The following is a 26,925-nucleotide window of genomic DNA, read 5'->3' as shown; positions in this document are numbered from 1 at the left end:
CCTCCGATGAAGACATCAGGTTTTACACAAGGTGGGACAAAAGTTATCAATTTACTGAAGTTCTAAGTCAATTATGTGACACTTCCTTATCGATAGGCTGCCAATTTAAAATCAAGCCAGAAATGACTTGAAGGTTAAAACATTACATCATGTTTTATGAGTGACAAGACAGTCCTAGCCCAAACCTTAAGCAATAGACAATGGATGTTTTCAATAACGACATGACCTACTGTACAAGATTTTTTGGGCACAATTATCTTCAGCACAGTGTGTTTGGTCATACTAGTGGTGAGCAGTGTTGGGGTAGTTACTCAGAAAAAGTAACTTGTTACAATTTACTTCTGAAAATTGTAACTAGATTACTTTACTAGTTACTGCATTTGAAAAGTAACTTCACTACTAGTTACTTTATTTACAATTTTTTTAAGCAAATGTCCAAATTTACCGCAAAGATACATGGACAAACATCATGGCCCTTTCATCACTTTATTTTTCAATAAAGCAATAAGGTACGAGAGGCAGTACTTTATCGTCAATAGTGTTCGGGTTCCAGGTTGTTGTTAGGCCCGACGCGCAGCTATATTTGATTGCAGTTTTTGCATGTTCAACATGGATTACAGGTCAAAAGTTGAATGAACGAGTACTTATGTCCTTTCGATTTCTTACAGGGTAAGTCGTTGTTGCCCAAAACATGCTAGCATTCTGCTAACGAATGCTGATTGGTTAGTGAAGGACTGACTACGACCAGAGATCCCGCTTGATGGTATCCAAAGCAGAACCAGAATCTCAGAGCATTAGCAACATTAGGAACAACATTAGCAAGCCAAAACTCTTTCTAGCAAGTGTATTGACAGGGAGAGCCTAACCTGTCAGCTGTGTTGTCGATGCCTCGAGAGAAAAGTGGAAGTAACCAGAGCTTACCGTCAAGCAGTAGCTCTGGTCGTACGATATGTATGACGTCAATGCCATTTTCAAAGGCTTTTTAGAACTGAAAGGCAACTGAAAAATCTAACACCCAGTGGTGTGTATTTTTTTTTGCCTCCCTTTTCGATTTCAAAATTCAAATTACTAGACAAAAAAATGTATCCTGAGAAAAGTGGATTTTGAGGGGTATAGCTCCATAGACCTCCATTCATTCTGCACTCGACCGTTAGCGCCCTCATTTGGAACTTGAGTTGAACAGCAACCAGTTCAGAACCCGGAAGTTTCCCTCGAGTGGGAGTTCTCCCTTTATTAGACATTCTCTGGATGAACCTCCTGTCTCCCCGTCTCATCCATTTTCCCGCTTCCCTCCTTATACGCCAACCTAGTATCATGTGATACTGGATTGTCAATAGGTGTGTTCGACTTCATGCAGCGCAGGCGTCGTCTGCAGCCGCCTGCAGCCCGGCTGACTTGAAGCAGCCAATGGCATTCTCAGATTCAAGGCAGCCGGATGCAGCCAGCTGCGGCGCTGCATGAAGTCAGCCAATGTCGAACGCGCCTAATGTCTACGCACCAGCAGCTACGTCACTCAAATCGGTCTCTGTGGCAACGGTGATAGTAGACTGCACTGAACTGAAATGTCAAACCCCTTCCTCACTGCTTTTGCAGAGTGAGATGTACTCCCAGTACAAATCTTACACCACAGTAAAGGGAATGATTGGTGTGTCCCCACGCGGTGCTGTCACCTTTGTGTCAGCCCTGTACTCGGGTTCTGCTAGTGATGGTTGACAAAGGCTTTAAAGTTGATGATTTAGTACCGGGTAAAGTACACAGAACACCTTTTCTGGGAAAGAACTCTCAGCTGTCTCGTGAAGAGGTTTTAGCTACTCAGGACATTGCACGGTTGAGAATACACGTGGAGAGAGTGATAAGGCGCATTAAAGAGAATAAGTTGTTGGATTCCATCATCCGTCTGACTATAGCTGGTAGCATCAACCAGCTTTTTGCAGTTGCCTGCCTTCTATCGAATTACCAGAACAAGCCACTGGTTAAGGCTTGGGCCAAATAGATGATCTAAGCTGCCTATTGTAAACCAAACCATTGTAGCTATTGTAAATACATTTGTACATGAAGCACAGTTGACCAATGTTTGTAGAAAATGTTTTTATTCTGTCAAATAAATGTTGTGCCCAGTACCTAATGTCTGTTCAAAGTCAGGTACTTGGGCATATAAATATTGAAAAAGTAACTGTCTCCCTTCTTTCTAATAACTTTTGTGACCTTGGGGTCAACGACTATACGTTGGACTAGCCTTCTGGTCTATGTCTTCTTGGGCACAAATGACAAAGTCACACCATGCCATTCCTGTCAGCATAAGTTGCCCCTGCACCTGCCAGTAGTACAGGTGGCTTTCTTTTAACTGCAGTGTTCCTTCTTGCATGTTTAGATACTTGCAGTCAATGTAGCTGGTAACGTTGGGGCACTAGATCTCAACTAGGCCAAAAGGTTACTGCGCAAGAGGGTCAAATACTAGGCCATCTGGTGAGGTGCCAAGCCATGGGGCGTCAGGGTGAACAATTAGGCCACAGGGCATGTAGTTCACATTCCTTAATTTGCAGTATTCTTGTGCTGCCGTAAACTCCATATCTGCACCTGTTTGAGTAAAATATGTTTCTAAATTTGAGTTGAATAGTCGCAATACAATGATCATAGTGCAAAGTATTGTTATTAGTAAATGAATGTCATAGTTGTGTATGTGTGCACCTCTTTTCATCTCGGCTGTCTGTCTCGTTCCTTCGAGGATGCGTTCAGCCAAAGACTGTGCTGGGCCATCTCCCCTGACAAAGCACACCTCTCTGAAGCGAGAGGAGGTTATTCGGGGCCTGGCAGCTGATGCCACTCTGAATTTCCAGCCTGCTCTCTGGTTGCCACCTCAATCTTTTTTGCCTTTTCAAATGTGACATTTAAACTTTTCAGGTGGAAGTGTTGTTCCTCAGTTAGCTCATGCGCCCAGGCTGTCGGGGCAAGCCGGTAGTCATCTATGGGAAGCTGTGGGAAAGGTGGAGCATCCATATGGATATTTATTACCTTAGTAGGTAGTATGGGCTGCTGGTAAGAAAGCAAGCTTCCCTTTTGGGCTAAGCCAAGCGATGTCTCCACCAGTGTTTTCTCATCACTGATGGCCATTGTTGCTATGAGGAGCCTTTCTTCGATCTCAAAGTCTTTGTAAGGGTCCTCAATACATAGCAGCCCGATATCACATTGGTTCTCATTCACACCCTTGTAGAGTGTACTTCTGTGAGACAAAGTGTATAGTTAATATCCTATTGTGACAAGGTTACAATTATAAAAGTAAAATAAGTGGTATGCATGGTCTGCTGGCTTCAATAACTGCAATATGTGGTAAAAGAGAGAGTTCATTTACAAAGCTTAAGTCCATAAAGTCAGTCTAGTGTCATTGAGTCGTTTGCACTGAATACAGTCCTCATTTGAGATGAGGATGGCCTGAGATAGGAACCATTTTTCATTCACTGGTTTTTAGAAAAGTTTCTACCCTCATGGCATCCAAATACAGGGAAACCATGTCAATATGAAATGCAATGCTGTAAGCGTTCATTCAAATTGTTATTCAAAATAATACAAACTGAATTGCGGATTGCATTGTTATTTGCACATTGAATTGCCATTTGCAACTTCTTTCCATTTGCATTGTCACTTTGCGCATTGAATTCCTATTTGTACAAATGCATTGCCATTGTCACCACACAAAAACATACTACCTGGGTAGATGCACTTTGGTTTATTATCTTGGGGTTATTTCATCAGAGCTCTGAAGTCATTGTATACAACTTATGTGAAAGAAGGTTTAAACTAAGAGAAACAAGGTCATACTGTTTGATATTTGAGGTTTAATAAATGCTGGCTATATAATCTGAGTAAACTATTCTATATTTATTCTTCTCTCCTTTTTGAAAAGTTCCTTAGAAAGGCAGCACTTCACTTAACCTTATAATAAGTGCCCCTTACACTTTGCCACAGCTAATGTTTACGTATATGATCTCAGTGACGGCAGTACAGCACCTCACCTGATTCCTCCTTCCATGCGCCTGTAAAGCCTGGGTCTTATTATAATCATGCTGTTTATGGGCCCGGGTTTAGAAAAGCCTGCCTTACACTCCCTTATGAAGTAAAGAAAATAAACAGAGTCTCCACTATATTACGCTGCACCTCAAAATGCTTCTGACCTTAGATCCCAATACTTTCTTTTAGCAATTTACAATTGTTATCGCTGCATACATAGCCTAACTCTTCTTACATACATAAACAGTTGCCTCAACCCTTACTGCAGTTCTGGGCTTTTGCCATTGTTGTTCAGTTTCAGTGCAGGCATGAACAGGGGGGGGCAACCTGGATATTGAGCTCTGAGTAATGAGCTGTCTGAAAGAGCAGCCAGCTTTGCATGAACACTGACTGGAGGTTATGATGACAGGATCTGAATCACGTAGCACTATCTGTGTAGAACACATAGAGACAATTAGACAAACATTGATACTGATGTATCCTTTGAAGTGTTTTTGCTACTATTCAGATACCGCTGAAATAAGAATTGGTCTAGTAAAGTTGCTGGGGTAAGTTTGACAAGGGGTTTCCTACAAGTGTATTACAATACAAATAGGTTGCAATAGAAAGATTTACTGTCAATCAACTTTGCCCCAATTACCTTACAAGTGTCTCAGAACAATGTGTTTACATAGTCATTGTCAAATGAAAGCACATCTTCGTTCTGAGAGACTTGATGAATGCATGCTATGCTGCAGTCATTGAACTGGAACAGACTGCAAAATTGAACAGAATACCCAAACCCATCCCTAAACATTAGCCTACTCTCAAGCTGTGTGGTTTTTCCACTCTTCTGCATGGACCTATGACAGGCTGCTCTGACACTTATAGTACCTGTCAACCTGTCTTTGTTTGAAACTGGTGGACAAGAAGATACAACATTCATCCATTCAGTACTTTTATTTAACATTATTATAACGATGTTTTAGTAATCTGAAACACCTTCCAGAACAGCAGTCTACATTAGACCAACAGTTGACACATTAAACCTACAGTCAGATGGATTACCTAACGGTTGACCAGCATAAACACACAGGACATCGTAGTAATTATACTTTTGGTACTATAACCCCATCGCTAAAATGCAATCTTCGTTTGACTGTTTTAATGCTCTGCGAGCAAAAATTAAAGGCTAAACTACTGATAACATACAAGTCTCGTTAGCTAGCCTAACACTATCGCTATATCCGGTGCCATTTAGCCTGACTTTGTCATACTCGTAATTCTAGTCAGAATATGAGTCTGAAAACTCTCCGTTGGGCTGTGACTACGGGGCGTGTTTCAACCGAACTCGTAAAACAAATGCCTCTTCGCTCAATTGGATACACCTACAACCAATCAGAGCAACATAATATGTTGTTTGTTGAAAACTAATTCAACCCAAGGGCTCTTTCGTAACGTTGTTGATTACGTTACTGTTGATCATCTGTCCATCATCGTACAAAGCCCGCCCTGGCAATTTCATTGGTCCGCCCAGATCTTGGTTTTATGTAGTTGTTCCCAATACGAGACCCTCCAGACCCAATACGAGACCCTCCAGACCCAACTTCCCGACCAAATTTTTTGTGCGGGGCGAAGTTGGTCTGGTAGCCAGGCTGTGTGTGGTGTGCTGTCTTTGTCATGGCACACCACACACTGTCGGAGCAAAACGGCTAAATTTAGGATTTTTTGACCTCATGTTTGTGGTCTATCACAGTTTGAAAATTTTACAAGATTAAAAAAATCGTTTTGTGTGTCCCCAGCATTACTGTTCGAAGTAATCTCAAATAGGACTCTGTGGCTTTCTCCCGACTTTTGCCGGCGTGATACCAGGCGAGGGGCGTGTACTAAAAGTGGTACAGCGGAAGATAGACTGGCTATGTATGAAATAAATTGACACAAGGCGAAAACTAAAGACATTTTCTCTATAATTCTATTTTATTTTAGTTAGTTTTGTATAGACACAATACAGTTTCAGTTAGTTATAGTTTTTTTTTATAAAGGCTTGATTTTATTTTTATTTCAGTTTACGAGAAAAAAAATCACACCTCGTTTTCGTTTTTTCCTTAGTTTTCGTTAACGACGATAACCTTGCTCTGTCGTCACTGTCATATGTTTGTTTTGATTGGGGCCATGTGATGGACTGTAGGACCATCAGAAATTCCAGTGTCCTTCAAGCCCTTTCTGATCTGCTTAATTTGAGCATTTGATCTGCCGAGTACCTGTGAATTTGATTAATGATGTAAAACGCAAACGCACTTAAAACAGGATTACTGATAGCTGAAATTAGTTGATCCTCTACTGCAGTGGTTCTCAACCGTGTCCTCAGGGACCCTGTCCTGCATGTTTTAGATGTTTACCTGCTCCAACACACCTGATTCCAATAAAAGGGTCGTTATCTAGCTCTGTAGAAGCCTGGTAACGAACATGCATTTGAATCAGGTGTGTTGGAACAGGGAAACATCTAAAACATGCAGGACAAGGGGTCCCTGAGGACAGGGTTGAGAACCACTGCTCTACTGGCACCTTTAAAAGGCCTTTGTTACTGTATTAATTAGTTTTACACAGCAGTAATGTGGATCCTTCCTGTTTGTGAAAAAAGCCCCCTGAAATGGTAGCACATACACATTAACATACTCCATAAAACAAAACTGTTGCATAAAATCATAGATAAAAATATGGATACAAAATATAGCTGCAAGCAACCCTGTAGGTTCCTCATCAAAATGGCAAAATATTATTAAAATGTACATTGTAGAAGGTCAAGTGTTGGACAACAAGAGAGCAAAACGACTTCATGTTTGGCCAACAACAATAGGCTGAATGGGGATTTGAACTCATGAGCATAAGGGTACAAGTCAGTCTCTCTGTCCTCTCTGCTACACACTAACTGTTGAGATTTTATGAATAGAAAGGGCAGAGTATTAGCTTTGGTCAGCTATGTGACAGAGGTTAAGTCAAGGTGAAATTACATGAAATTGCGCATGGTATTTCAAAACAATGTGTGGACATTTAGATAAATACACCCCTTTCAGGCATTTTGTATTGCATTTCTTATTACATTTCACCCAATATAAAGACATGTATTCTACACATCTGTAACAAATTTCAAGTCGATTGGATCTCTGGTTCATGAGGAGAAGGGTTTTGAAAGTTGTACCAAATTTGGACAGTACAGCAAAATCTATCATGGCGGACCTTATGGGTTCTTGAGGCTTTTTTGTTCCCCATGAGAAATAAGGCAAGTATACAAATTTTCTGGCATTTTGGAATAATGGGAAGCTGGGGAAATCCCGTAGATTTTTGGTGTGGCTTATAGCGCCACCTATGGGTGTACATGGGCCTTTAGCGGTCTGGGAGTAGTGAGTGACCTGTTGTATCATTGGGCCAAATTTGAAAAAATTGGGTCAAAGACTTTTTAAGCTATTGAGCCATTTAGCGGAGAAGAGGGAAAATAATAAGAATACTAACAAAAACAATAGGTTTCCTCCTACCAAAGGAGGTCTCATTGGTTGGCACCGGGAAATACCCCTCCAGACAAAGGTTGGTTACTCGAAGACTCTCCTTCACTCCATTCTTCCATCAGCAACTTCAACAAATTGACTTTCATATACACACCGGTTTGTGGACATGAAACTTGAATGACGCTGATCTTGTGACCGAAGTTGTTATTGTTTACTCACCAGACCAATGGTTTCCCTGTGGTCTATGCCTGAGCAGTCCTCTAGGCAGAGCTTTGATGTGGACGTTTCCTTTGTGCCATATCTCAAGGCATCCACCACTGCCAGACTAAGCCCTGACAGAGTAGGACCGCCATGAATTGCAGAGTGACCAATCATCCTACCAGCCATAAGGAACAGGTCACTGTCAATGAGGGCTGCGGACAAGGCAGGCACAAGGTGGTCTGTTTGTCCTTCAAACGTTGTAGTCACTGCTGCGATTCCTGAACAATTAGAGATAAATACACAAGTAAATTAAAGTTAATTGAAGACATGACAGGTACACAGCAAAATCAAAAGTGTGGTATTTTCAGTGTTAGGGTTGAGTGTAAAAATATAGTTATTTCAACTCAGGTTTAGTGTTAATCAACTACAAGAGCGTTATTCTTCAAAAATAGTTGGTGTTAATACAAGGAGCCAAATATCATATTCTGCAGGGAGCGTGCCTATGTTCCTACAGCCCTATGTTCCCACATTTCTAAGAGCATTTTCAAAATTAAGGGTTCACCATTCCATAGCTGGCGATTTTAAGGAGCTAGCTAGCTTCCAAACTCTCTTGACCCTAATCCTAAATAAATCTGGGAACATAGTGTCGAAGACATTTAGGATGTAACGTTATATTCTGAAAGTACTGGTGCTAGCATTCCTTGCCAGCAGAGAACCCCCTCCCAACATGACCTATAGATGACACAAGGCTTACATAAACAAACTTACCTAGGATGACCATTATCATACTAGAGGTGCAAAAGGTGTTTAACCTTATCTTTGTTGAGTGAATCATATGGTCAGGCCTAGTGTCAGGGAACTCAAGGACATCTCACCAATAAATGGTCTTACACGACAATTTGTGAACCAGACAAACTTTGTATTGCGATCAGACTTTGTCTCCTTGCTGGCAAGCATTAAACTATTGTACTTTCTTTGAATCCAACGACTCTGTGCTTTACTTGATAAAGAAATTATCCTAACATATTGGTCTTTCGGAGCAGGATCTTGTTATGTTTCCACACTTAAAGGAATAAATCATGCAGGAGAATATTGTTTATGAACTCTTAACTGATACTTTCGTTATAGACGGAATCACTCACAAGCATCACTAAAAACGGTATCAATACACGGCTCTATAGTAAAACGTAGTGCCGCATTACTACACATAAAAAAGTTCCTGTAACAAGTAGTTACTTGAATATAACAACTCCTCCCCTTCTAGCATGTAAGTAAATCATAACAACATTCCTTGTATAGAATACAGAAGCATTTTCTCAAATATCAACAGGTTTCTCACGTAACATTGTTCAACCTTTTTTTTTTTACTACACATCTCATCTTTCCGGCGGGTGTCGGACCCGGTCTGGATAACGTCACTCTTGGGAATGAGGAACAGCACTGGGAGATGTTGCTGGGTCAACAGTCTCTAAGGCAGGTGTATCCATCACAGCAGGTGGTGTGGCTGATGTAAAGGATGGCAACTCCTCAGGGTTGTCGGTGCTACTCACACCACTCTGTGTTGACCTGGTTGGAGTGTTGGGTTGTACTGTCCAGCAACTGATCCACATGTCTGTGCCAGATCAGTCCAGATGACACTTTCACAGTGTAGGTGAGGGGGCCAGTTTTAGAAACAATCTCGCCAGGTTGCCATTTACGGTTACCTTGGCGGTAGTCTCTGGCAAGCACTGATTGTTCCACTTCAAACTGTAACGGCCACAGCCGTGCCCCCCCTATTGTTTTTGGTTTTGCCCTGTCCTAGTGTTTCCCTGTCATTTTTGTTACCTGTGTCTCGTTCAGTTCTCGTCAGTTTCATTGTGTTCACCTGTGTCTTGTTTGTTTCTGTGTATTTAGGTTCCTGTTTGGTGTCCAGTCTTTGTCTTGGCATACCCTTTGTCTGCGTGAGTACCCTACTTGTTCCCCGGTTTTTTAGAAAAAAAACTGTGTTCCTCGCAATGCCACGCTTCTCTCTTGCATTTGGGTCCTACCCCACCTCACAACCTGACAGAATGCTAAGACCAAGAAAGGACCCAGCAGAGAGGTTGCCCAACCCAACTGCCGTCGGAACCCAGCCCCGTTCCTGCCTTGTGCCCCAGCCTCGTTCCTGCCCTGTACCCACGCCTCGTTCCTGCCCTGTACCCACGCCTCGTTCCTGCCCTGTGCCCCCGCCTCGTTCCTGCCCTGTGCCCCTGCCTCGTTTCTGCCTTGTGCCCCAGCCTCGTTCCTGCCCTGTACCCCCGCCTCGTTTCTGCCTTGTGCCCCAGCCTCGTTCCTGCCCTGTACCCCCGCCTCATTCCTGCCCTGTACCCCCGCCTCGTTCCTGCCCTGTGCCCCTGCCTCGTTCCTGCCCTGTACCCCCGCCCCGTTCCTTAAATGCTAGCTCACAGTCTTTTGTCCATTTCCAGGAAGTAGGAGGAGAAGAGCTTGTGTTGGGACAGGGCGGTCTTGAGCGGTGGGACCACCAGGCGGTTGTCTGAAGAAGACCGTAGGTGGCGGGTGGGGGTGTAAGGCTGCAGGAGAGACTTGGGCCGAATCCCAATACTCCCCCTTACCCCTTCCCCTTCGTTTTGCGCGTTCCCGTGAGAGCTAGTGGTGTCCCAATACTCTTTTTGAGCTAGGGGAAGGGCTAAGACTAAGGGGTATACACCCCTTAAAACCAAGTGAGGTCGGGAGCTTACTTGAAACCGAGGGCTATGTGAAAACTGCGTGACCGGCAACAATGGCGGCCAGAGAGTCCGCTAAATATAATATTTTCGGCTTAATTAATTGATAAAAAAATTATGACAGTCTTGTTTTGTGTTATATACAGTCATGAACATATATATTTGCAAACATTTTCCTAATTGAAAAGTTTCTAAAAATCGCTAGTTTGGTACGCTAATATTACAGTGCTGAATTGCACAACAGTCCCGCATTTCTTTGACTAGCATGTCTACAGTTTAAAGTAAACTCCATTAGCAGCGAATTTCGTTTAAATCAGTGCATAACACTACTTGCTTTGGAGATATCGATACGTGCTAGATGACGTACCTGTAACCAAGTGGTGTCCCATTTCTTTGGGCTATGTAGCCCTTACCCCTTAGTTTCGAGGGCCAAGGGCTAGGGGTAAATTAAGGGGAAGGGGTAAGGGGGAGTATTGGGATTCGGCCTTGATGTAGTCGGGTGCAGTCCTGTTCACTGCACGGAAGGTCAGTACCAGGTTCTTGAATCTGATGCGGGCCGTTATGGGTTGCCAGTGGAGGGAGATGAGGAGCGGGGTAACGTGGGAGCGCCTGGGTAGATTGTAGACCAGGCCAGACCAGAACACTTTTTCTCCTGTAATATTAACATAAAGTGGGGTTAAATGTTCAATATATGGACTGGCTATTGCCTTCAAATGTATGCATTGAGTCGGCAGCAATTGTCTCCCACGCCACTTGTATACGGTGCTACTGCCGTGTTGCTTTTTTCCCGGAATATGTGCTCGACCATAAACACAAAATAAAACTTGAATCTGAAGTTTGGAGTATGCAACGTTTTTTGTCGCCGGGTGCGATGGTGGATCATAGTATGGGATCTCCATTGATGTTGGCTTTTAATGGTTCTCATGCCCGCGCTTAACTCTGAGATGGGACTACTCGGAGTTGAGTCAACAAATTCATATCAGCTTTTCTGGAACCGAATTTTCTGAGTTTCCCATGTTCGAGTAACTCAACTCAGAGTTCAGGGTTAATCTCAGAGTTTGTTAAACCCGCTACCTGGAATACCCCCCAGGTATCAGGGTTCACACTAGATACACTGGGGAGCTGTTCTTGCCCTGGGTCGTTGGGTCCTAAAGATCACCTACTTCTACTGCGTTTTGGTTCAACTGTGTGTTCTGGTTCAACTAGTTCTGTGTTTTGGTTCAACTGTGTTCTGGTTCAACTAGTCCTACTGTGTTTTGGTCGTGCACTGTACCAACCGTGTCCCCCTCATCCCTCATCCTGGCCTGGCTGGCGTTGGGACAGGAAGGACATGTCCCTCTCCAATAACCGTCCAATAAGTCCTCACATGGACATTTGTCTGGGAAATTTATAATGACATTTTTTTTATTTTTGTGAAAACAAAAAAAACAAAAAGTTGTGGCGTGGTTTTTGTTTGATATTGTTTAATTTGCTGTGGGACAGCCAGATGCATTTAAAGATGACAGTGTTCTTATCTTTATTTGTAATCATGAACAACACAATTGAAGGCTATGAAGCAGTGGGCCTGTCCTCCATGCAGATGGAGAGAAGCAGGACAGAGGAGCTCCCTGGGATGAGGACGCCACAGGCTGCTCCAGTAGGGAATGAGGGTAGACTGGTCCACAGAAGGTCAAGACCAGGTCAGCCATGTCCTTTAGAGAGTAGCTGTGGGGAGTAGGATGGGGGAGGAGGGAGTGGTGGTGCAGGGAGCAGGGAGGGGTCAGGGGTGGTGCAGGGAGGGGTAGTGGAGGGAGGGTGGTGAGGGCTCATTTGAAGAGGTTCTGTCCAAACGACATGACCTTGTCTGCTGCGTTGTCTGCTGCTGCGCCTGCCGCCACTTTCCCCACGGCGTCAGTCACCATGTTCCCGACACCTGCAGGACACAGACAGTACCTCAGAACATGCCCTCAGAACACAGCCACAGAACACAGCCTTAGAACATGCCCTCAGAACACGCCCTAAGAACACGCCCTAAGAACACGGCCTCAGAACACGGCCTCAGAACATACTCTCAGAACACGGCCTCAGAACATGCCCTCAGAACACAGCCTCACAACATGCCCTCAGGCACCACTACAGGACCATTTTAGAAGGACCACTGGGAGGCTGTTGAAGACAGATCACTGGGAGGCTGTTGAAGACAGATCACTGGGAGGCTGTTGCAGACAGATCACTGGGAGGCTGTTGAAGACAGATCACTGGGAGGCTGTTGCAGACAGATCACTGGGAGGCTGTTGCAGACAGATCACTGGGAGGCTGTTGAAGACAATCTCACCTTTCTTCTTTGGCTCGGCTTTTTTTCCCATCATGTCTCCCACTTTTCCCTTCACCACGGTTGCTGTGAGACCATGGAGACAGGAATGGTAAATACACACGCTCTTGCTCTCACTTTCTCCTTGTTTTTCTCCCCCCTCCCTCTCTCTCAACCACGCCAAGGAATCTACAATATTTTGATTGTTATAAAACACGTCATATATTGTGCTCATCACACCTCAACTGTATCAGTAGGCACTGTAACAGTGCCTACTGATAAAAATCAAAAACAGGTCAACCGCTATATGAACGTAAAAATCATTCAATTCTTGACAGCAAACCATAAGATTGGTAAAAATTAGGTAAATTCAAGACTGTTGAATGGATCACTTACAACATGATTTTTGTCATTTATCAGATAATCTTTTAGTTGTGTTTTATTAGTCACCTGTTAGTTTTTATGTCACCTGTTTCATTTTAACATAAATGTATTTTTTAATTCAAATGACTTTAATTTGTATGACTTTGAAACTGAAAAGTAATTGAAGCATAGGGTTAATAAAGAAATCCTTGGAGTGACTAACTGTATATGGAAGCAAATCATGTTTTGAATTTTAAAAGGCATTGAATACTTAATATTGACATTTTAAAAAGACTGAATTCTCATATGAAAATATTTTAATGTAAAATAAAATTCAGGTTACTCAAATTAGAGCCCCCAAAAAATGCTATAAAAAAATTTGACCTGAAAAAATTCAAGCCCCAAATAATCAATCCTAAAAAAATGGCTATTAAATTCTAGCCACATCTGGGATACTAAGGATAGGTAGAGCAATTGAGCCTTGATGCAAGATTTGATGACATCGGACTCACCGAAGCATGGTTGTTTTCCCTGGTAGTCATCATGCATTTTCTCTATTGCTCCATTGCTCTACCTATCCTTATTAAATTCAAAACATTGTCACTGATTTGCTTCCATAACTGCACGCATTTAAGAGTTCAGCATTGTTTTTCGGTTGTTTATATTTGTCATCCTCTTGCATGGACAAGGCCATTACATGACAGTTGGAAGCCATATTTACATTTATATCTTAGTCATTTAGCAGATGCTCTTATCCAGAGCGACTTACAGTAAGTACAGGGACATTCCCCCGAGGCAAGTAGGGTGAAGTGCCTTGCCCAAGGACACTACGTCATTTAGCACGAGAATCGAACCAGCAACCTTCTGATTACGTGCCAGATTCTCTAACCACTCAGCCACCTGACTCCCATATAATTATTTGAAAACTATATTGAGTATTATTTCAATATTTTTATTATTTAACGGATTTACAAAGCACAATATGATTATGCATGCGCATTGCTAACACAAAAAAAATTATTAGTCCTTTTCCCAAGAATTTGAGTTTGTAAAAACTTTTGTCTGTAAATTGTAATGTAGTATTGCACATTTTGGAGAATAGGTTTGACTGTGGGCAGTGAGCTGCAGTGAAGAAGTGGTAAAGTTGTGGTATCTTACCGGCTTTGTCGATGACCTGATCCACCTGTCCGTCCATCGCTCCTTTCATGAAGGACATCTCTGCAGGGTGAGCTAGGAGCCGAGCTGCGGTGCTCTGGAGTGTGTGAGAGTGTGTGAGGGAGTGAGAGTGTGAGTGAGGCAGTGAGTGCGACAGAGGAGAAGGAGGTGTTTTATAAGGTTGGCGGAGGTCAAGCCCTCACCGCATTACACTACGACCTGTCGAAGCACATCCTTTTACTACTTTCACACACGTTACACACACACATACACACACGTTACACACACAGATACACACACAGGGAGTAACATTGGCTTTCTGCCCTCTCTCATCACCCCCCCACCGACACACACACACAGATACAAACACTCACAAACACTCACAGACACTGTATTTTCATCAAAACTGGTGTCATGTTCAGTCTTATAAACAGACATGTAGGAACACAGGATTGCAGTGCCCTCAGAAAGCAGCTGGACTTGTGGTCTGACCGTCGGTCATCAGCAGAGAGTTTGAGGGCCCACAGTACGAGCCTTTCCTCTGAGAGGGCTGAGGGGGAACAGGAAATACTGGCTGACCTGGTGGCTATGGACAGGCTGAGTCATCACAACATTCATAAACACAATCACAGACATGAAACAACACCCAAGTGCACCCTCCTCCCTCCCGTCACTGGGACAACACCTTGTGTGTTCAGAATGTACAAGTGTGTGTGTGTGTGTGTTAGATCATTCCTGTGGGGCGTCTCCTCAGTGTTTGGGACCCGCCTGGGTGTGGTCTCCTCACGCAGCAGAGGCAAGAGTCTTGGTGTCACGTCTTGGCGCAGGGCCTGTGTTTTGTGTGTGTGTGTTCTATCTGTGATGAGGCTGAAAGCTCGGTGCGGTTTGAAAGAGAAATGTAAAGTTGTAAAGACAACGAGGATATAGATCAATACTATCATCGATTAAAAGAGGTATTTGATCATCATAGTGGCGTACCACCCCCTCAAGATATGCAACATGACACGCCTAATGATCAGCAGTTAAAGAATGCGTTCCTAAAAGGATGTCTGCCTTAAATATCAAGGTTTGTCACTAATCATATGGTAGATCATTGCACTTCTCAGTTAAATGCTACTCTAAAAACTATTTAGACAAAACAAAAAAGAAAAAAACCGAATGGCAGTGTTTTCATTAGATGAGGTCTGGACAGGCATGTTTGTATTGTAATACAGGCAGAGGACGAGAGAGGCCGAGGAAGAGGCAGGAGGAGAAGAAATATGGATAGAAGAGAAGTGGAATGCTGGAAATGTGGTAGAATGGGACATTTTGCTATAGAGTGTATCTCAATCAGGAGAGACCTGGTACATACCTGCCAACCTGCACACATTTTGTGTACCAACTACGCAATTCTTGGTCAAAATACGCAGATACGAAATGGATCAGTCAATATTTGGATTACATAGACAACGTCGCTGTCAAAATGTTTGTCTTCGTCACGATTGCGTTGCTTCTATCGGGATTTACGTTCTGTTGCACGGTTCAGGAGGTTACAACGTTTTTGTGGCAAAAAGGGCCTTTAGTCGACGAAGGGTACTCATTGCTCGCTACATCACCACGTCAGAACATGTTAGCAACGTGCATAGATGTGCTGTTGCACAGCCAGTGCCGTGGAGTACTAGCAGCAGCAGGGGCGTAGCCACGGGTAGGCCTGGGTAGGCACAGGCCTACCCAATTTGTTCTAAGGCCTACCCAAAAACTAAAGTATCTGAATAATTATGCACCGGGTGCACATCGCAAAATAAATAAGCACAAAAAACTGAAACGATGCCTATCCGTATTTTTCTAGGCCTACCCAAAAATATTTTTCTGGCTACACCCCTGAGCAGCACATGTATATTTAAGCAAATCAAGACTTGCATGTACAGTAAGTAATGTCACATTAAATAATGTATTTAAACTCAAGGTTGTGTGGTTTGTCGCTGTCTTCAATGCCACAGCCTAAACTTTGTCAAAAGAAACATTCCAATTTCTGTTGCTTTAAACAATCTCATAGACATATATATAATTTATATATAATATATATAGAATTTTTCGGAGATAGACATATATGTCTATGAACAATCCCCTAATTGACGTTTGGCTAGCAACTGCATTGCTTGCTTGTAGTAAACTTCTTTTGAATCAGCCATTTCCCCCTAAATTAACTTATTTACGTTTTTGGGGGCATATTTTCAGTTAGCAGACGGTACTGTTTGAATCGCGATTCCATCCTGAAATACTGCCGGTGACAACGTTGTTACAGTAGCTTGTTTCAAAGGGGGTTTGCTTGTTTTAAAGAGAGTTCTTAATGAACTATGAGTAGACTAAATGCTTGAAAATATCATTAGAAGTGAACAACTTAAGGGGACGGTCCCACCTGCAAGCGAGCACACCCCACAATTTCCCCAGAAATTGTACTCTGTCTAGTTTTAATAGATTCACCGCTGCGAAAAAGTAATGATAATATATTTCATTTAAATCTGCAAATAGTCCTGTCATTTAGCACAACGCTGAGGTACAAGTGGGGCAGTAATAATCAATTACATACATTGACTGTAATGTTAACATATACAATGTTAAAATATGTGTTCGGTAACTTTATGAGATGATTAATTTAATTAATTTCAATATCCTTATGAGATACATTTGTGTTAATAAACAGTTAGCTGTCGTATCTAGGATAGCTATTGTACAATGTGATTAGCCTTGTAATCGAACATAGACGTATCATACAATACTGGGTATTGTAGGGGGGTAAATATTGTCCAAACAACCAAAACTAATTCCCCTATGGTTTAACCCTTGTGCTGCCTTCGGGTCACATGACCAAAAGGTTCATAACGAACCATCGTTGTGTTTACCCAATTTTACCCAATACAAAAGCAAATTAAATTAATTTTCTTTTAACCGTCGCAATGTGGGGGGTCTGAGACAGCCCAACGGTTAAAAGAAAATGCTTCACTTTGTTTTTGTATGCGGTAAAGTTGTCGCAAACGAAGGTGGGTCACAATGACTGATGGGTCAGAATGACCCGAGGAGAACACAAGGGTTAAAGGAAGATGGGAAACTGAACAGTGTATTAGCATGAACCAAATAATGCCAATACCAATAGAATTCCAGGTATTTGACTCTATGGGTTAAATCAGAGCAAGAATGGTCAAAGTACGGTTAAATGAAATACGCATTTAATAACTTTGCAAATGAATGAAATCAATTACAAGGCAAACATGTTACAATATGAAAGCTTTCAATCTTACCTACTCTACCATGATCATTGTAAATCAGAGAGAAAGCAAGAGATGAGCAAGGAGTAGGACAGTAGGACAAGGGAGAACTGAGGAGAAGGTCTCAGGAGACGAAGAATCCAAAGAACAATGCATTACAATTCCCTTTATACACAAGAACAACCAATCAGACCACATCTTGAATGGGGTGTGAGAGCCATCAAGTTGAGACCGTCCAGAAACTCCAGACTTTAGCATATGAGAGGTGGGGGCAGGTTTGACACCCAGCCTTACAGTATGAAGACACACATACGATGAGTTGCTCTTCCATCTTGAAATTGTCAAACCTAGAAATGTTTACCATGAACAGTTGTTACATTACAAGAAACCAACCCGATTGGCCAACACTAGCGTTTTCACACTCCTCATGTACATAAAGTTGAGAAAATCCAACTTTCGACACCCCGCTCGCCTTCCCACAATGCCCTACGCGAGCGTCAACGCCTGGTTTCATTGAAAATGAATTGGAAGCCGACGCCCCGCTCTGCCCGCCCCGCTGTAGTGTGAACACACCATAAAGAAGCAAATTATTCCTACTATTGCAGCCAGTCCACAGAACAGTCTTGCACCTTACCTGAGGTATAACATAATTATGACGTCAGATGACGAGAGCAGCCAATCAAAAAAGAAGTCCATGGCCCACCGAAGTTCCTGGCTAAATATCAGGAGCATTGGCCGTGCCTCCGCCCCTCAAAACTGCTGCACCATGCATTTTGCACATTGTGCAATTATGATGTCGACATTAGCCACCAAGGAGCTTCAGGTTATATTTATTTCTACTTCTATGTGGATCACTGTGCATGTAATTTCTTTGTGCACATAATGTCTTTGCTTTTAATCACTTTGAGCTGCATTTTTTATTTATTAAAGGTGCTATACAAATAAAGTTTATTATTATAAATAATGATAATTTCCAAACCTCTAGTTACAAAAGCTTAGATTCTTAAATCATTTTTCAATTGAATAATAAACTTTTTTGTCATTAGGCCAATATGATGTGTGCCCATATACTGTAAATTGATTCAATTAGGGTTTTTTTGCAGACTGTCGACACTGTCGACACTGTCGGGGAAAAAACATTCTAAATTGATGGCTGTTACCATGAATGGAAATCCCGGGGGGGACACCACCCCCCCAATCCTGGGAGCAATATGATTTGTCCCCCCCAATAAATCACTGTAAACATAACTATGTAAATGTAATAACATTAATAATACCCAATGAAAGCGTTTTGCTGATTATGGACACAATGGCGCTTTTGTAAAAGTTTAAAAAGATTGTGAACACCTCCCTTGGTCCCACAATGGTTTGATCCACAGCCGCCTCTCCCCCAGCTCTCAGCAGTCCAGGTGCATGTGTGAAAATCTGGCAGTATCTGTTTGTGTCATTGGTGGCTGATGTCCAGTAAGTAGTTGTAACAAAGGATTGGTTTGAAAATTTATTTCTACCACTCAATACAATAAAACATTCATAACTGTCACAATTATGTGTCTCATTTAGGTTATACAGGGTGTCGGAGACAACAGGCGAGGGCATTGCGAAAGTGGTAACTGATGTGTTGTTGAGGCTCAACTTTCCCATGTCGGGCTTACGTGGGCAGAGTTACAATGGTGCCTCAAAAAAGGCAGGAAAATACACAAGTGCACAGGCAATTGTGAGGAGGCAGCAGCCATTAGCCCTGTATGTGCACTGTGGAGCACACTGTGTGAATCTGATTACACAGGCTGGCTGCTCAGCCTCCCCACTGATCCGGGATTCTCTGTCTTGGGTCCATCAGTTAGGTGTCCTCTATGGCCAGTCAGGAAAGTTTAAGAGCATGTTTGAATCAATTGCCAGGACCGGAGATACACATCTGGCCACCCTGAAACCCCTATGTCCAACAGGTGAACTGTGCGGAATACTGCAATTAGAGCTGTGCTTGGGCAGTATGAGCAGGTACTAGGCAGCCTAGAGGAGATGGCAAAAAGTGCATCCAAGACAGCAACAACTGCCAGTGGCTTATTTGAGCACTTCAGCAAAGGCAATACTGTGTTGGGCCTCACACTTGCCTCTGCTGTTCTTGGAGAGCTGGAATGCCTACACAGTTCACTGCAGAAGAAAACCCAGGCTGTCTCTGGTATGCAGGCTGCAGTCGAGTGTGTGCGGACATCTCTTAGGGGTAAGCAAAATGATGAAAGCTACCTTGCACTGTATGAGAAAGCAACAACGTTGATTGACTCCAATGAATCAATCGAATCCATTGAGACAAACTCAAGACGATTTGCTGGGAAAGCAGTGGATCACTATAGGGCAGAATTTTTTGGTTAGGGTTAGGTAAGTTTTGGAAGCTGTGGACGTTCAGTGCACTCCGCAGGTTGAAGACTTGGCTACGGGCTAACATGGGTCAAGAGAGACTAAACAGCGTTGTGGTCTGTAATGTACATAAGAACAGGTTGGACAGACTCAAGAGGGAAAATATCTGCCAGCAACTTGTTGGATCCAGTGAAACCCGCAAACATATGTTCGGTTCTTTTGATCATTAGTTGAGTAGTGTGTATAGTATGATTTGTTCTTTTGTTTATACGTTTTTAGTACATGACAGTGAACTTAACAATGATTTATTTTATATCTATTTTAAAATAGCATACTTTCTGTGACATACTTGTCCATAGCTGTTGTTTGAAGAGTTGACACTGACTGAACAACAAAGTATTATTATTTGGCTTATTCTTTGAAGTAATTATTTTGCTTTTAGAACTGTACTTATTCAGAGATTTCTGTTCTTGTAAAGCTATTGTAGTGGTACATATTTTATAACTATATTAATGTATCAGAAAAAGTAAAACAAAGATTCAATTCTGAGCCAGACTTGATGATGCTTCAATGGAGAATATTTTAGATGAGACTGCACCATGCCCAATGTAATTACATAAACTGCACCCATACAGTGTACAGTACGTACTGGCTTTTATTGGTATTGCTGGTTTTAAATACTGTACACCAGCATTCATACTTGACTGATAAGAAACACTACATAACTACATTTAAACAAATTGAGACAACCCTTCAGTTACTAACTATTAGTATTAATTATGGTTCCTCAATATACATTTAACATATTACAATGTAGGCTATGTGTTACAGCAGTAATTTTGGTGTCCCCTTCAGAAATTGCTCCTGAGAAAGTACTATAATTGTCCCCCCCAAAGTTGATAGCAGATTTTCTTCACTGGCTGTTCCAGATGCAGTCCCTAAAATAAACTCATTCTTCCAGCAAGCACAAGATTTGAGACCAATTTGGGCAGAAACCCTTTTCACCTCATTCATTGTAGAACACAATTTGCCATTATCTGCTGCAGATCACGCCGGACCATTACTTTGGAAGATGTTTCCCGATAGTGAGATAGCCAAATAGTATGGCTGTGCCCGAACAAAGACGGTCCCCATAGTGAACACACTGGCCAGGAATGATGATGAGTACATTACAGAAGCAATGAAGCGGTCTCCATATAGCCTTGCTACAGATGGGAGCACAGATATGGAGGACATAAAACTGTACCCCATTGTTGTAAAGATTTTTGATGCCAGTCTTGGGAGGGTAGTTGTGATGTTGCTCAGTATTTGTGAATCCAGACAGTCTACTGGGAGAGCAATATTTGAATTGCTTGATGGTGAACTAAAGAAGAGTCATCCCATGGTCAAATTGTGTCAGCTTTGCAGCTGACAATGCTGCAGTCATGCAAGGTTTGGGGAAAAGCGTAGCGGCTTTTTTGAAGGCACAAAATCCACACATCTACCTAGTTAGTTGTGCTTGTCACCTGATAAACCTAGCCGCAGAGAGGGCAGCGTAGTGTTAACATTGAAGACTTCCTCATCACCATTTACTGGACAAAAGCAGCAAGAGAAATTCAAGTGTCCGTGACATACAGAGCATGTGTGATACAGATGTGAGGAAAATCCTGAAGCTGGCCTCCACAAGATGGCTGTCTCTGGGGCAGTGTGTGAACCGTCTACTGCAACAGTGGGATCCGCTTCTGGTTTTCTTTGAAAATGAGGTGGATACAGGAAAGAAAAAGAAGACAAAACCCTCAGTTTCCTCCAAGCAGCCCATGCCTCCATCTGGCCCTACCCAGAAGCCTTAATGCTCCACCCTCCACCAGCATGCCAGCTACAGAGTTTGACATGTCCAGATTCCTTTTCAAGCTAAATGAAATTGGAAAGAGAGTTGCAATAAAAAGCAAACCCCCAAATAACCAAGAAAGAAGAGAAAAGGGATCTGACAAAACCTGAGAAGGTACTTCAGTTCCTCAACAACCCCATGTCAAAGGTGTATTCACTCTTTCTGAAGAGCCATATCTATTTTTGACATTGGCAACCAAACACTTCAAAAAGAGGCGCCATGCATTCAGATCGTGCTTCCAACTGCAACTGCAAAAGGTATTGCTTTCATTCTGTAAGCCTGAGCATGTCATCACTGTGATGAAAGAAGTCGGTAGAGGTATCAAGCCAACACTATACAGCCCAGGGGAAAATCAGGTGCCTGATGAGGAACTCTCAATTGGTCAGGACACCCAAACCTTCATCCAAAGCCAGGGTAACCTAGAGCTGAAGCAGTTCTTCAAAGATGTGAGAAAGTTATTTTCATCTGCAGCTGACTACATGGTTGCCAAATTTCCATTTGGCGACGAGCTGCTTATGCATGCTGTTGTGGCAGACATAGCTAACAGGCAGTCAGTGAAATTCCGTTCTCTATTTTTTTTTTTATTCCGTTTTTTTATCAACCGCTTTCCTACTATTCTGCCTGAAGAAGTCACTATGGATCAAGTGGACGATTAGTTCCGGATGTATCATGTACAACCAGCTTTGAGGAGAGCATCCTCAGCAAGCGCACTGATGAGGACTGGCGAGACATTGGCCTGTTGAAGAGAGGAGGCAAGGAGGTCTTCTCCAACCTGTCAGCAGTTATGCTGGGGATATTGGGGACTGTCTGTCAGATGGTAGACTTCACCGATGCTCCGGTTAAAAAAGGCCAAGACAGCCAGCTTTTGAGGCAAAGCAGTTAAGAGCAAGTGCCACAGCAAGTAGATAGGGAATATACTTTAATGGGAGTTTTTTTTAAATCCCAAATTGAAATTCTAAAATGTGCAAAATGTAAAGATTTCTATTCATTAAAGGAATTGTTGTCAAGAATATATGATTGTATTGTTTTCTTAATAGCTGTAGGGCCGTTTTGGCAGCCCCTTTGTCACTGGTCACCCAGACACTCGTCTGGGACAGTCGTTGATTTGCATGAATGCTAAAATGACAATCACACCTTAATGACACACTTCTGGAGAGGTGATCTCAACAGTTGAAGAGGAAGGTGGACAGAGGAAGACTGAAATTATCATTACAAGTTGTGTTCTTGTAAATATCGTTCTAAACAGCTTTTGTCATGTTTGATATGATTTTGTTTCTTATTTTATGTATTACATTCTAGTAATAATTTTTATTCTGTAACATGTACAGGGTTTACAGAGTTTGTGCATGCAGCAGACCAACGTGTGTTTAACATATTCCCTTGTCTTGCAAGGGCACCACTTGGTCTACTGCAGCCTTGATTAATGATCCAATTTGAATTTGTATGCGTTAGACAACTTTTCAGTCATATGGCCGATGTCCCCATTTTAGTCAGGTTTGGGTGTACATAGGAAAAAGGTTTTACCAATCACTTTGAGTTTTGTTTACAATACAGCTCCGGTGCATTAGGCTCCCTAGTCCTCATTGTTAATAACTTTGTTAACCATTGCTCTGAAGGTATGCTTTGTAATTGATGATATTTCCTTATCATTGTATTGATTATCTTACGATTTAGATAATAAACTATTATTGTGCATTTTGAAGTTACTTGTTCTCCTTGAAATGTATCTATCAAGCTACGGCAGTGAAAACTTTGATCTTGGCTGGTTGATGCGGCTAACTGATTATAAACATATAGAGCCTCATGTACGTACAATCGCAAATGTAGCGCTATTAGTGCCGTGGCCAACCCACAGATTGCGTACGCTGTGATAGGGTTAGTTTACGTCGTATTTACGAAACCTGCAGGTCATTGGGTAATCTGCGCCTTTCTCTGCCCACTATACCGCACATTGTGAGCATTTAAACGCACAATTGAATGGGCCTCCTTCTCGTTTTCTGTCATGGATCAGCCAAAGTCCCAACAGCGAAAAACAAAAATTCAGTGACAACGAAGTTGATATTCTTGTTCACAAGGTAACAGCAAATTTTAATATCATACAAGGCCGGAATTTCACACCAACACAAAAAAATTCCATATGGACAGAAATTACAAACAAAATTAATGCAATATCCTCAACATGCAGGCAGGTGGAAGATGTGAAAAAGAGGTGGCAGAATATTAAACACCCAACTAAAGAAAAAGTAGCTTTCAACAGGTCACAGGCTAGAAAAACTGGTGCAGGTCCCCCGAAGTACAGGAATTGACCACCTTTGAAGAAGTTGTACAGCAAACCCTGGCTGCTGAACAGGTGGAAGGCATTGATACTGCTGAGACCACATTAGAAAATGAAGGTAAATCTGATTTAGATAAGTAGTGGGGATTGTAAATGGACTGTGTTTTTATATTTTTCATTGATATTTATAGGCATACATTTCATTTTTCCCCTTTAGCAAGCACATCTTCAAATGTTGGTGCTACTGCGGCATCCTGTGAAACCTCGTCTCGACCTTCTGCACCCGCACTTAAGAATAACATGGGGGATGATCTGATCTGGATAAAATGCTCTTGACAGAGCAAAGGGGCCAAACGAAGGTGCTACAAAATATTTAGTTAGATGTGCAGCAGATCAGGGATATGGGGCGCGACAGTCGACAAGTAAAAAACCTTGTGGTTGCAGTAAATGGGATGACGCGAGCTGTCACAAAGTTATGTCGCCAGCAGCAGTAGACTAACAACTGCGTCAAGGCAATCATCGCAGCCATGACCGTAACCTCCAACCCTGCGCCAACCTGCCCTGTGCCATCTCAACCTGCACCACCCAGCCCTGTGCCATCAACTGTACCGACGCATTGTCTGAGTAAAAGAAAAACCAAGTCTGAACAAACAGATATAGATAAAGCAGCTACTAAAAGGAGATAATAAATACAAAAATTTGAAAAACGCAATTGTTTGTCTGGGTTATTTGTAAGATTTGTATCCTCCATTTTTATTTTTACATGGTTCAGTGGGTTATACAACTCATTTCAACAAGGCATTATTTCACATTAGGTGAAATATCTCCGGACAATATCTTCTGGTGGCTCCTCCATGTCCTCTGGAACGTCCAGGGGCATGCCGTGGCGAATGGCGATATTGTGCACAATGCAACAAGCGACGACAATTTTGCACACCTTTTCTGGTGTGTACAGAAGCGCTCCACCTGTACGATCCAAGCAGCGCAGCCGGTTTTTCAAGAGCCCAAATGTGCGCTCGATCACCCCCCTCGTCTGAATGTGTGCCCAGTTGTAATTTCTCTGAGCTGCTGTTGTTGGGTTGTGTAAAATATAGAACAGAATTAAAAGATATTGAAGATAAATTAACGTGTGGTATTAATGCATGGGGTGTTTGATAATGTGTGCAGATACTGCAGATGGCTAGATAAATAGATGTTAGGTTTACTGCATGTGAAACATCCCCATACCAAACACAAAAAACAATGCTTACCAAGTAGCCACGTCTCTCCAAAAGCCTGGTTGCACAATCTTTGGTAGATGGCACTAGTGCGGAATATGAAGCTGTCATGGACAGACCCAGGGAATTTGGCCACAACGTTTGTGATCACCATGTTTGCGTCACATACAACTTGCACATTCATGGAATATGTATGTTTTCTGTTTCTGTAAACGTGTTCCTGGAGTGACGGGGGGACAGTTGGTATGTGGGTAATATCAATGGTTCCTATGACGTTAGGAAAGTTGGCAATGTCAAAAAAGTCCTGCTTGATGCGTGTTATTTCGGCATTACTGGTGGGAAAATGTATGTATTCACTAGTGCGCTGTAGCAAAGCGTTGAGTACTTGTGCTGTGATCCGGCTGAGTGCAGACTGCGATATTCCCACTGCTGATGATATGACTGATTGAAATGATCCTGATGCCATAAATTGTAAGCTAGCGAGGAGTTTAAAATCTGCTGGAATGGAATGTGAATGCTGAGTCGAAGATTCAATGTCATCTCTGATCTCCAGTAACTGTAATATTGAATGGCTGCTTAATCTGTAACGCGTAATTATTTTGTGTTCACTCAACTCAAAAAATGTGATCCTTGTGGCAAAAATCATTTCAGCTCGTCTCCTTTGCCTATGTCGCTGTCTGGCTCGGATTACTGCTGCCATTTCACCAGGAAGCATAAGCGACTAAACCCGCATCCTGGTTTACGCCTGCTTTTAAAAGGCGGATAATTTTCAACGCAAAATGGAAGCACACTTTCACGGGTGGTTTCTGTACATATCGCGGAATACATAGTTAGGCGCACTTAACGCATCTCCTCCCATCTCTTTATGGGAACTCCCACTTTCCCCTTGACCCTCCCGTGAATGCATGTGCATGACTCAGAAAAGCGCAATTTGCCATTTTCAGTTCCCTCGACAAGCAGTCTGCGCTTTTCCGTCAGTGAGCCATGTTTGTACATACCTCGCCATGCTTGCACGCGCAAATTGTGAAACAAATAGGCCTGAAGTGGGCGCAAAAGCGTTAGTGCATGAGGCCCATAGACTTTTGGAGTAGGTTTTAACTTAAGGCCTCTGAGTCACTTACAGTGGATCTCCACGCTCCCAAGGAATTTACCGGAGACTCTGAGTGATCAATTACATATCCTACTCTGTCTACTATGGTTAAATCCATATTATAGTAGAGATAAACGACTGATTAGTGAACACGCATACTTTTGGGTCGTGTACATTTCTAAAATTGGAGTCAGATATTAACGAGTCAATTATCTCCCTGAGAATCTAACCAAAAGTGAATTATGGTTCCCAAGCCAGGGACAAACGCCAAGCGTGTCTGGCCTTTCAATTCACCACCTGCATAGCTGATTTATTATGTTGAATAACTGGATGATATGGTGGTGAGTGGAGAAATGACCGTGTGCAAACTGAAACTCCTGGGGCCTCATGTATAAAGGATTGCGCAGCTTTCATAACAGAATATGGCATACAGCCATAACTCTGTACCGCACAGAAATATTCACATTTATAAAACCGGTCGTACGCCAGGTCCTGTGCACCTTTCCTTTATAAATCACAATCAACGTGAGATTGACCGCACGTGAACGAGTCACTGACCCCGCCTTGCCTCCTCCCATAAATGAACAGGGTTGGGTAGGTTACTTTTTACATGTAATCCGTTACAGTTACTAGTTACCCATTCACAATTGTAATCAGTAACGTAACTTTTGGATTACCCGG

At 42.5% G+C, this 26,925-nt stretch overlaps 1 long non-coding RNA gene across 1 annotated transcript; it reads right to left on the bottom strand.

The window, feature by feature from the left end:
• Nucleotides 1-11,836: 11,836 nt before the first annotated feature.
• LOC146260495 (uncharacterized) lies at nt 11,837-14,364 on the bottom strand. The gene is made up of 3 exons (XR_014729565.1): nt 14,202-14,364; nt 12,705-12,767; nt 11,837-12,302 (listed from the first exon to the last, which is right to left on the bottom strand). It is a non-coding gene; the product is annotated as an uncharacterized LOC146260495 (long non-coding RNA).
• Between the last annotated feature and the right edge of the window lie 12,561 nt (nt 14,365-26,925).

The sequence above is a fragment of the Hypomesus nipponensis genome, chromosome 13 (assembly GCF_054491055.1).
Source record: "Hypomesus nipponensis isolate SF chromosome 13, ASM5449105v1, whole genome shotgun sequence".
Classification (NCBI taxonomy): Eukaryota; Metazoa; Chordata; class Actinopteri; order Osmeriformes; family Osmeridae; genus Hypomesus; species Hypomesus nipponensis.
This window is presented reverse-complemented; position numbering and strand designations above follow the sequence as displayed.